The sequence below is a fragment of the Lytechinus pictus genome, chromosome 3, assembly GCF_037042905.1.
Source record: "Lytechinus pictus isolate F3 Inbred chromosome 3, Lp3.0, whole genome shotgun sequence".
NCBI lineage: Eukaryota > Metazoa > Echinodermata > Echinoidea > Temnopleuroida > Toxopneustidae > Lytechinus > Lytechinus pictus.
Window position 1 is genome coordinate 32,909,443 of NC_087247.1, and position 10,985 is coordinate 32,920,427.

The 10,985-nt window shown below is 35.3% G+C and overlaps 1 long non-coding RNA gene across 1 annotated transcript; it reads right to left on the reverse strand.

The window, feature by feature from the left end:
- Positions 1 to 306: 306 nt before the first annotated feature.
- Positions 307 to 10,263, reverse strand: LOC135153576 (uncharacterized). The gene is made up of 3 exons (XR_010293049.1): positions 10,136 to 10,263; positions 5,514 to 5,775; positions 307 to 2,042 (listed from the first exon to the last, which is right to left on the reverse strand). It is a non-coding gene; the product is annotated as an uncharacterized LOC135153576 (long non-coding RNA).
- Positions 10,264 to 10,985: the final 722 nt, after the last annotated feature.

Consider the following 10,985-nt stretch of genomic DNA (forward strand, 5'->3'; position numbering starts at 1 on the left):
CTCATACAGTTTTGGTTTTCTTTACCATGCTTCGGCGATTCGGCCACAGAGCGAGAGATGATGAAAGCCAGTAAAATGATTATAGCGCAAGCTCGCGCAACATCATTCATCGGGGGGGGGGGGGGGGGCGTTTCATGAAAGGACTTGTCGGACGTTTTATCCGACAAGTCCCATTTTATCCGACAAGTCCCATTTTATCCGACAGTTACCATAGGAACAGTGCCTCTCTGCCAATCAAAATCATGGAAAGATGTCAGATCTGACAACTTGTCGGATGAAAATATTGATGAAACGCTCCCCTGATCTCCTTTCTTAATCAGGGCCGTAAAAACCACAATGTCAACATGAAAATGAAAACAAAATCTAGTAACCGCAAAATAAGCGCATACTTCCAACATACAATTGCAAAGAAGATTAAATAGAGAATGCGCAAATATAATGATTAGAAAGGGTGTAAACTTATAAATTTGTTAGCTGAAAGCCGTTTTTTTTTTTTTTTTGCCGAACTTCCGAACCAAGTCTTAGTGTTCGGTTCGGTTCTGTTCGGTTCGGAAGTGCCATGTTCGGCGAACTACCGTTCGGTTCGGCGGTTCGGCTACAGCACTAATGTATGCATAACATTATTATGGAAAAGAGCGTTTCAATATATAATCCCTCAACTATAGACAATCTTCCTGATAATATCAAAGAAAAGTTTTCTCTCTATCTATTCAAGGCTATAGATAGACCATTTTTTTCCTTATCAATGATGCATTGTAGCATTTCTAGGTCCATTGTAGTTCCCAGTCTGGAATTTGTACAATGATATCAATAGGTTCCCATAATATAAACATTTTCTTTTATATTTCTTTATCATTCTATCATTTCAGAGTGCAGAGTCAATTGTCATTTGCTGTATATAAAAAATAGGTATTATTAATTTATCATTTGAAAGATTGACTAAGAGTTGATTGAGATAGATTTCTAGCAATTCTGCAATATTCTGTGTATTTCACATTTAGAGTAAAAAGAAATAATGAGTTAGTGGTGTCACTGGCTCTCTCATTGTAATAAGCAAAACTTATCAATGTCATAACTTTTTCTACAACATATTTTGAAAAAATCGTCAGTGTTATGTTTTTTTTAAAATTATTTTTGTCTGCATTTAAAAATAACTCACTGTTTAGGTGCAATTTGAAAACTTATCTTACATGTACCTATCTAGTTCTTGTATGTAGTTTCTTAAGATTTTAACTAATTCTATAATGGGATGTCATTTTCAACACCCCCCCCCCCAAAAAAAAAAAAAAAAAAAAAAAAAAAACTAAAATGAGAAAATATTTGAGGGCCTAGTTATTTAATTTTTCTTAACTCTAATTTTGTTCACTTCTGAAATTGTAATTTTTCTTCGGAAATTGTAATCCCCCCATAAATATCAAATTTAGATCACATCTTTCACAGAAATCTATTTTATCATATAATCTTTTCTTCCATCCGTTAATAATAGAGTTTAATTTGAAAATGAATAACCTTTTGATCTGATCAGAAAAATATACTTTAAGGAAATAAAGGAAATACTGGTAATCATTTTGATAATTTTGTGAGCATAAAGGGGAAAAACTTTCGAGTAAAATTTTAAAGATGACAGTACGCTACAAATAGCTTTAATGTATCTCATTTCATTCCTAGTCAGTTTTGTTTGCAAATTCAATTAGTAAACAACATGAAAATGTCATTAATTATTAATAAATCTAATTTCTTATATCACCAATTCTCTCTGTACTCTCACGGTTATCCGGAGGCCTCGAGACTCGAAAGCAGGCGATGCAATAAGACATCACACGGTCTACATTGTTAATGATCGTAGGTGCGCAGATAACAGACATTAGAGTTTGGGCTTAATGAGCAAAGCATATGTTGTGAGCATTCCCACATTACAAGAAGGGGTTGAGATCCCCTGGGGACATACCTTGCTAAAGTTCATTGACTCCTTCCGGTTGAAGACATCCATCTTGGTGTTCTGAGATACAGATTTCAGATAAGGTCAATCAACTTCAGTCCATCTACAAATATATCAAAGAGACCATCATGAAAAATCTTGGGCAGTAAGTTATTGAAATTTTATTTTATTGCTAACTTGCTGCCAATCCCAAAAGCTTTCCTACTTCCCCCTCCAATGACTGAAATATAATTTCTGCAGCCACAATCTGAGTTTTGAACCCTAGACCTCCTGGGCCCTGTTGCCACCATTATGGCAACTTTGCCCTCCAATAGTTACTTGCATGGAATCCTTGATTTTGATTGGCTGTTGATCATCGTTGCCATGGTAGTTACATTTGGATGGCAAAGTTACCATAACAGTAGCTTTTGTGCAACTCGGCCCTGAACATTATTCCAACATTAGCCATTAATCAATCTTTCTGAGACCAATAACTGACAGATTTAGAAATGAAATATAGTATTTTGACTGTGGCAATTTCTGATAATGCTGATGCAATTAGTAATATATCAGTAACATTGAAAAGGGAAATATATGATTTTTCTGCTTAATGATCAACCACATCTTTCATTTATTCATACTTGCAATCATTTATCCTATTGTATGTGTCTTTTTAAAATTTCTAAAGCAATGCCCATATGTTTTGCAATAAACCATAACAATTAGTTACATTCATGTATTGGTTCCATTTGTTACTTAATTAGTACATAATACAATCTGAAACCTGATAAGTGCAACATTTAATGAAAGGAGAAGTGAAAATATGTTAAAAAAGGTTAATCAATGCATTCTTTTTTTCAAATTGATAAAATATATGAAAGGGGTTTCATCAGATGAAAAGACGTCTAAAGCAATTAGGCAACACGCAAGTTACAATAAATTGTGCATATAAGTCCATGCCTACTACATCAAGAAACATTTCTATGTGCAAGAACTAAACAGGGGATCACAGTTAACAAAAGAATGATATTTCTATTAATATGGTTTGCTTTAGAAATGATTCAAGTTCAGGCTGATGATGACATGTCTCAGCGATTTATGACATCAGTTTTCATTTAATGAGATTTCCTGCAGATCTCGCAAAATTTGTCAAAGCTAGCCCCAGATATGAGCACTATACATCAATGCTGTAGTTCATTAGTACAAACCATTTTCAAAGATCTTAGCCGACAAAGACAAAATGCAGATCTATTTTTAATTCCTAGCTTCAACAGAGCAGGGATTAGGCAAAAATTCTAATCTCTCCCATTACTCATTCACAAAGCGAGATTAGGAATATATCCCGCTTCTACTTGGAAGGTAGCATTCTTAGCTGTACTAAAAAACATTATACTGCTTGTACGCAATTGCTGAAGAAATCGTTTCATATGGAGTGGCGAGCACAGAATATCTTGGGTGTAGATTCCAAGAGCCTCAAACAATAATTCTTCTTATTCATAAACCTACAAACAATTAATTAAACATTGATTTATGTTGTAGTCAAAGAGTCATCAATAATATAACTTTATTTCATCTCCCAATATCTTCTATTCCATCCACCCTATCTCACTCATATTTACCCTGAAGGCATACCGAGTAAAACCCTCATTCCTAGCCCTCAAAAAGAAGAGAGAAAAGAACACGAGCCACAAGCCACGGCAGTTCGTCTCGCCCCAAGAGAGCAATATTTCCGATTAACATTTAGGATTCCTTGAGTTTGTTTCAGAATTATTCATACAAATTGAATATTTTCTCAGAGACTGGCTAATTGGTGTGGAGTCTTGGCGAGCAATGGCTTCGGATATTCTCCTGTGCGGCGTTTGCTCGATGATGGCAAAACAAGTGAAAATCATTTCCCCTTGTTATCCACTGATATGTAGTTGATTAAGTGGTCTTGTGATGTGAGGTTGCGGAGGCCAGAGCCACGCTTCAAATAAAATATTGAAGATTTTTAAAAATTCTTCCAAGGCTCCACTGAATTATTTTCTAATCCATTTCATGTAACCATCAGACAACTTATGCTTTTAGAACTTACCAAAAAAACATTAAGTCATAGAAAGTCAAAAGTACAGTTTTTAAAACATTTCAAACTTCTTTAGTGTCATTTAATTTAAGGAATCTCCAAGCTATGTCCTTGAATGTATAACATACAATATTCGGTTTCCTTTAATGGCTAATAACTTGTTACAAAAAAGTAATGAAAAGATGTGAATTTATTATAAAATAATTTGTTTGTCTTATTCCATATTAATGCAAATATTCTAAAAAAGTTAACATATATGATTTTTGGCAGATTCCCTTTTAGTGTTTAACTTTAGATCAACTAGGAGCAAACACTGAAGACAAGGTATAAAATAGTGATCTTTATCAAATGTAATTTTGTACTTGTGTGACATTTATAACATCAAAGCCATAATGAAATAAATTCAGTTTATAATGAATAAAAATTTATTCAATTATGGGAAGTCAATCTTCCATGTCATCCCTGTGCTTTTAAATTTGAAAATATTCCAGGAAGCTCACAAAAAGCTGTAATTTTAGGAATATGGCAAGGATGACAACCTCGTATTATCTAAAAACACTCTCATTCCTGTCAATAACTCCTTTGAGGCAACTGAAGATTGCTACTTGTATCATAACTCTAAAATCATTATCATTATTGGGATAGTTGTAATAACATATCACAGCAGAAGAAAAATAGGCCTAAATCCACAAAGAACAGCTGATAACTATATTCATCTGCACTATGTCATGGATTCCAATTAAATAATTTTCATTTTCTTTTTTTTTTCAAAGCGGAGTTTTGCAAATGTAATTGAAATTAGTAAAATAATAAATCCCCCAGCTAGACATAGGAAGAATAAATATTTCCTATCTCCTGTGAGTCTTAATTAACTGTCTCGATTTATTTATTAGTTTTTTTTATTCATTTTCAAAAATAATTTTTCCTATATTCATATTAAAGTCAATAACATTCTCTCTCTAAACAAGGAGTGAATTTTCACTCCCTTGGGTAGTGACATAAAAAAATCACTCAATTTGGAGTGAACATACTTGTTTCACACAATTTCACCTTAGCAAGATTGAAATTTACTCAACATCAAGTGAAAGTCATTCTTAATCAAGTAAAATGTACTCATTTCCTCCAAAGAGAGATTTGTCTGCTCATTTTATTTTAAGACAGTACCATTTATAAACAAAGCCAACATCTTATTTTTTTATTGGCTAATATTTCTAGAGAAGCCAACAGCATCCTTTATTAGCTCCTGATCAGAAAATTGGTTTCCAAAAATAAGATATGTAAAAGTGTTAGCGCTAAAATTACTTAATACAGAGAAACAGCGTTTCAAACGTCATTAAGCAAATTGCTCATTAGTGTTAATCATGGCTTTCACCCAAAAGTGGTTTGTCACTGCGATGGGATAGAGTCAGCAGGTTATACTAAAGATATGAACAGGAACATTTGAAGAGGGGATGAGAGAGAGAGAGAGGAGAGAATAGAAAGAATTCCAATTACAGAGGTGGCAGTGATAGCAAGGATTGAAAAGTAGTTCACCTTTTTGAGTCCTGGGAGCTGGCGGTTAGCGGCCCAGTGGTGCCAGGGAGTCTAGACGACATAACTCAACGCACTTCACAGCTGGCGGGAGAAGATGGACTGGAAGAGAGCGATATCATAGCGATGGGCTGCTGGGGAATTCAACGATGTTGTGTCTGATGGGGTGGAGGAGACCAGAGGAGACACCAGAGATGAGATGGATCGTCGTCGAGATATTCCATGATTCTATTGTCTTCATTCATATGAAACCCATCTCATATGACTGTGAATACATGAAAAAAATATAACAAGGATTTATGAAAATATCAACTGGGAGTATGATCGTATTGATCAAAACTCCTTGTCATATGCTTGAGAAACTAATATCTACAAAAGTAAAAAAGAAAAGTAAATGGTGAAAATGTAGACAATAAGTACGGTACTGCACAATATCAGAAGCACCTCCAATGACATCAAGTAATTTGCATTTCAACACAATTGAACATAAAATTCAATTATCTTTCAAATATGACCTTCTGGACTACAGGCAGGTAATATCTACTTTTATACATACAGGTAAAAAAAAAAAAATTTAATAATTTAAAACACAGTCCCTTTTCCTAGATAATATTTTGTATTTTATAAAAAAAATTTAGGCAACTGTAAAGATGACAATACTACTAATTGATTAATATTCAAGGAGCCAGAGTAATTATACTGCATTATTGTAGAGTACTTAGAGACTTCTAATAAAGTATTTCGTGTAGGCACTATTATCATTATCATCCTTGAGCTTAAAGCCTTTGGTCCTTTCCTTGCATGCTTGGAAACATTTATGTTTTCAGAGCAATCCAGATTACCATCACCATCCAAACGATGTTTCGAAATGATTATTCACTTAACTTTGCCCCAAAAAAGTCTGATGATTTTCAAATCTATGTATCTCTGCCTAAAACATCTTGTTTGTACGAAGGAGGTGAATGTAATCCTTTCAAATGTCGCCCGCACCTCTGAAAATATCACCCATCTGAACAGGTTGGTCATTGAACCCCTAAAACCCAGTTCAGCTTCACTGAAGATGAGGATGACACTAGAGAGGAGTTGCATCTCACATAAAAGCACAAATTTAACAATTTGTCCCATAATGTGACTGCACATTCTTAGTCTGCTGGCACAGACCCTTGGTTTTCGTAATTCGCATAATAAATAATACGGAGTGTGAAGTAGCCAGACTAGATTCACTGTGTACTGTGGTTGGCTCTTATTTGACTTTGAAGTCTAGTCTTTATTTTAGACCTGTTATTTGATAAAGTGTCAAATATAAGTCTGTGCGTGCAGACTTGTACATTCTTTTCCATTCCTGTCCATTTGGTCTCAAAATGTGGAAGTTTTGTATTTCTCTTTGTCTGCCCCCCTCCTTCTGTACCTCTCTTTCTTCTCCTCATCCCCCCCCCCTCTTCCTCCTTCTCCCTCCTCTTCCTTCTCTTTTCTTCTTCTTCTTCTTTTTCTCATTCTCCTTCTCCTTTTTCTTCTCCTTCTTCTTCTTCTCCTTCTTCTTTGCTTTCTTCTTCTTAGCCTTCTTCTTTTTCACCTCTTTCTTCTTCTTCTTTTCCTCCAATTTCATCTCTCTCCTCTTCTTAATGTTCTTCTTCCTCCTCTTCTTCATCATCATTATCTTCCTCTTCTTCTCTTTATCCTTCCGTCACCCATACTCTATGCGTATTTTGCTCAGTCTTTTTGCCATTGTTTTACTGCTGGCAAATTCATAATCAATACTCTGTAAATTTTGCCATGTGACTTAAAACCCGATAAAAAACATGTAATAAAATGAACCCCAAGCAATTATTGATTCTTAAACTATATAGGGTGCGTTTATCCGCCACTTTTTTACCCTAGAATCATGATCTGAATCATGATTCAAATCATGATTCTGCAGAATCACGATTGCGTTTAGTCGAAATTGAATATAATCATGATTAGAATCACAAACATGAAACACGAAAAAAGGGGCGTTTGGAAAGACGTTTCTGCAGAATCACGTACGAAAATGTTCGAATAAACGATATCGTGATTTGAATCATGATTCTATATGACCTCTGGTTTGACTATTGCCAAGCTCAAGGCGCTCTATATGATCACTGTATGTACATGATTATGTACTATGCATGCATTTCTTGTCATGTTCAAGTTCTGTGTTGGTCATCGCATCGTCCACTACTGTTAATTTTTTGGTCATGTCTTCAACGTCAAGTTCTAGTAAATGAATTAACTGGACAGACAATGATCTCAGTTGTTGTTGAGTATACAGTATCACTATTAAATTGGATCTACGCTGAAATTCACTTCCGAACACCATTTTGGATAAACTAACAAGATGAATAGAAGCATATGGACCCTATATGATAGAAGTAAACAAAATGAGGTATAGACTGAATTTTGGAAGCAAAATATTCTTCGAGAGCCGAAACACGTGCGAAAAACTTCCTCTGTCAAACTGCGCACTAGTGATGCGCACTGGATTGGCCCGAATCTGAGGAGAAACAGCATTGGAATGAAGGTCGTCTAAACGCTGATTCTGTGATATTGTGATTCATGTTCGTATTTTGAATCATGATTCAAATCATGATTCTGGCTTGAGGTCGCATAAACGCAGCCTTAGGGTGCGTTTATCCGCCACTTTTTCACCCTAGAATCATGATCTGAATCATGATTCAAATCACGATTCTGCAGAATCACGATTGCGTTTAGTCGAAATTGACTATAATCATGATTAGAATCACAAACATGAACTACGAAAAAAGGGGCGTTTGGAAAGACGTTTCTACAGAATCACGTATGAAAATGTTCGAATAAACGATATCGTGATTTGAATCATGATTATATGACCTCACTGTGTCGGGCTACTTTCGGTTTGACTCTTGCCAAGCTCAAGGCTCTCTATATGCTCATTGTATGTACATGGTTACTCTGCATGCATTTCTTGTCATGTTCAAGTTCTGTGTTGGTCATCGCATCGTCCACTACTTTTCATTTTTTGGTCATGTCTTCAACTTCAAGTTCTAGTGAATGAATTAACTGGACAGACAATGATCTCAGTTGTTGTTGAGTATAGAGTGTTAATATTAAATTGGATCTACGCTGAAATTCACTTCCGAACACCATTTTGGATAAACTAACAAGATGAATAGAAGCATATGGACCCTATAGAAGTAAACAAAATTAGGTATAGACTGAATTCTGGAAGCAAAAGATTTTTCGAGAGCCGAAACACGTGCGAAAAACTTCCTCTGTCAAACTGCGCACTAGTGATGCGCACTGGATTGGCCCGAATCTGAGGAGAAACAGCATTGTAATGAAGGTCGTCTAAACGCTGATTCTGTGACATCGTGATTCATGTTTGTGTTTTGAATCATGATTCAAATCATGATTCAAATCATGATTCTGGCTTGAGGTCGCATAAACGCAGCCTTAGACTGATCACAACCCGTTTATCAATTACCTTGATCAATAATTGTTTCCAAGGTACAAGCAGAAGCAATTCCATCAACTTCTAATCACCCATACTGCTATAGAAAATGGTTTTGTTTATATTTTAATGTAGAATTGACTGCTTCCTGAGTATTTGAATAATAAAACTATATGAAAGTGAAACCAATTTGATTGCCATTAGCCATTTAATAACTAAAAAAAATGGATGACCTGACCTGGGGTTTCCAAGATGAATAATGCATCTTTCGTTAAATTGCCACTTGATTTACATATGAAACAAAATTTAAAAAAAAATTAAAACTGGCTAGCAAAATGAAGAAGGAATGTATTTTATACAATTTTCAATAAATTTCAATTATCATGAATATCATAAATAATTTCTTTAACCAAATTCTGTGCAGAATTTTGGTGTATATCAAAATACCATAGAAATAGTTAATGTGTGATGTCATCAGTTCCCCCATTTAACATTAGTACTCTGCATAACTGAGCAAACCTTTAAAATACTATAAATGTTATACTTTTTATCTGACTTTGATGAAAATTTCAATGTAATGCTTGTTTGATTTGCATTTTTGTTGGGGGGGGGGTAGACATGCCTTCCCACACAACCGCTCGTCTCCGTTTCTTTTTCATATCCCTGTAAAGAAGATTCAAATGCCTCGTAATAATGTATCCATTAGGCTCTTCGTCACCTGGGCCTCGTCGTCGGTGGTAGAGATTGGATAAACATTTATCTCCTTGATTGCTCGACAGTCAGGCGTCAAGATGAGGTAACCCACAGATATGATTGCTCGTTGCACAGAAAGAAGGAGGGTATTAAGTCAAAGTCGAAGAAGAAAGGCACTCAAGATATTTTTACACCACCCCGATCATGAAAAATACCTTATCATGTTTGCCATCGTGAAAAAGTATATGTGTTAAGTATAAGTATAATATCCTTTAAAAAATACCCTCAAAACAGAAGTAGAATATTTTTAAACATCAGAGTTTTTTTGCAAAGGATTGTTCAAGCTTTAGGAATACCTGGCAGGTCACAGAAGGTTTAGAGATCAATCATGGGGCTGATTTGTATGACTGAACGTACACAATAATCAATGCAATGCAATCAATCAATCAATCAATAAAAATTAGCCCCATGAGTAATGGCTAACCTATATGTTCTCTTACAAATGCTGTAAGGTACCGCAAATCCTTGCATCTGATAAGGCATTCGCTGAGAGCAAATTAGTCAATAAAAATCACAGACAAAGACTCTTCATGAAATGCTCATCTGATCAGGATCAATTGTCAGATCAGAAATGGTAGGCCTACATTGAAAACTCAGCTAGATGCAAATGGACTTCCAGAATCAGAGCTGATTGCAACTTCATTTGTAAGTTCTACATCTCAGTACTTACATGTATCATATTTCCACAATCCCTGATCTACCATCTACTCAACCACCTCTTCATCAGTAATGATGCAGTCTCATTTCTCCTACGGCAGCCGTACGGCGAGTCGAAAACAGCCGTTTTAACATTTTTTGTACCAGCTACAAATATATAAGGGCTGTTTTCGACTCACCGTAGGGGAAATGTAACTGCAGTATGACAGTCAAGTGCAAACGCACTACCAATTCAACATCCTTGGGTGTGTGAACGTGTCCTTTGATACCAGGGAAGACAATACATTACCAGAGATTCTGTCACCTGGGTCCAAGAGAGTGAGATTGGAGAAACGTTTGACTTGATCACTGCCCGACATTCAGGCGCCACATCGACCACATTCACTGCATGTATGTAGGGTAGTTTCAAGGCAGTATCTTCTTTTATTTTACCCCCAGTGTGTCCTTGTATAGTTGTTTTTTATGTAAAATATACTTATATACTTTCATTCTTCTATGGATATGTGGAATCACCAGTGTTGTGATTCAAGCGAATGAATCAAGAAATTCAGATTGCGAAATCTACACAAAATATGAAATGCTCTAGATTTGATGATAATAAATTTACAAATAAAATA